The sequence below is a fragment of the Gossypium raimondii genome, chromosome 10 (genome assembly GCF_025698545.1).
Source record: "Gossypium raimondii isolate GPD5lz chromosome 10, ASM2569854v1, whole genome shotgun sequence".
Lineage (NCBI taxonomy): Eukaryota > Viridiplantae > Streptophyta > Magnoliopsida > Malvales > Malvaceae > Gossypium > Gossypium raimondii.
Genome location: NC_068574.1, coordinates 51,658,464 through 51,660,078, shown reverse-complemented (window position 1 = coordinate 51,660,078; position 1,615 = coordinate 51,658,464). Strand labels below are relative to the sequence as shown.

Below are 1,615 nucleotides of genomic sequence, written 5' to 3'. Positions count from 1 at the left end.
ATTGAAATTAAATCATTTAATTGTATTATAAAAAACAATATGTTGTAAATCAAAGACAAATAAAAATAATTAAAATTAAATTATATGTAAACAAACCAAAATTCAACTTCTTCAAAAATTAAAATAAAATCTAATAAACATATTTAAATGTTCTCAATCTTGATCTTCTTCTTCAATTTATCCTACTCATCATCATCCTCTTTCTTGATCTTCTTCTTCAATCTATCATCCTTGTCGTCATCTTCAATCAAAATTGGTTCTTGAATTTTAGCACAACATCATTAAACATCAAAGCTTGAATTTTAGTTTCATAATATTTAAAAATTAAAGTAGTAAAAAGTGAATAAAAATAAAATATAAATATCACAAAACAACCTCATGTTTGGTTAAATTAATTTTCCATCACATTCTAGTGCCTTATTAACGTTAACAAGGGAATCTAATAAATAATACCAAAAATGATTTTGTTTTCCTAGCTTGTTTTAAATTTCACTTGAAAGTGTTAGAATGTTTATAATTCTCAATTTACTTTTAATTGGCATATAACTGTAGCACTAGTTAAGTGACAATTAATCTAAAATGATAATCGTAAATTAAATATTAAGATGAAATTAATATATAAAAAAATTAGTAATATAATAAAAAATTCAAAAAATTTGCTAGCAAAGATATACTAATTATTGCAATAATATTGTTTACTATATATACAACTAGTATTGTTATTAAATAATTTAAACTTATATGGTCTTCAACCGGCGTTGTTGAATTTAAGTGGGTTGCACAGAATTATACGCATGAAATACAAAGCAAGTTGCTGGAATAGCTCAGTTGGTTAGAGCGTGTGGCTGTTAACCACAAGGTCGGAGGTTCAAGCCCTCCTTCTAGCGCTTCTCACATATTTTTATGGTTTAGTTTGAAAACATTAACAATATTTTACCATAAAATACATACATGGGAATTTACGAAAATTAACAAATTTATTATTTTTCCAAAATTAGTAACATAATCAATTACCACCCATGCTACTGTGAATCATCTGTTCTTATTTTAATATTATATATTTTAAAAATTACAAATTTATTTTAAAAGTTATTTTTGATTTAGAAGATAATCTATATTTCTAATTGAGTTATTGTCTTGAAAAAAATGTTAATTGGCACCCGACTATGGGTAAGTCTTTTTTTTTTTGGGAATTAAAGTTTTTCAGACAACTAATAGTTTGTTTTAAACCCAATCCAAGTATATACTTGATTTGTTAACGGAAACAAATATGTAAGATACTAAATGTGTGCTCTCTCCTATTGCCTCACCGCAACAATTAAAGTTTTCTCAGATTATGTACTCTCCTACATAAACTCACTGGAAAGCAATCAAACGAATTCTCTTATACTTGAAAAGCACTATAAATTATGGCCTATGAATCAATTGCCAATTTTAAAACATTCTTAGCATATATGCAGATGCGGATTGGGTTAGGGACCCAACAAATCGGACTTCCACCATTGGATATATTCTCTTCTTTGGGCACACTCCTATTAGTTTATCATCGGAAAAACAACCAACTATAGCCAGGTCCTCGACTGAAGTTGAATATAGGGCTGTTGCTACCATTGCT

The 1,615-nt window shown here is 27.2% G+C and overlaps 1 non-coding gene across 1 annotated transcript; it reads left to right on the top strand.

Moving 5' to 3' along the window:
* The first annotated feature begins 813 nt into the window (after positions 1-813).
* Positions 814-887, top strand: TRNAN-GUU (transfer RNA asparagine (anticodon GUU)). Its single transcript has one exon. It is a non-coding gene; the product is annotated as a tRNA-Asn (tRNA).
* The last annotated feature ends 728 nt before the right edge of the window (positions 888-1,615 follow it).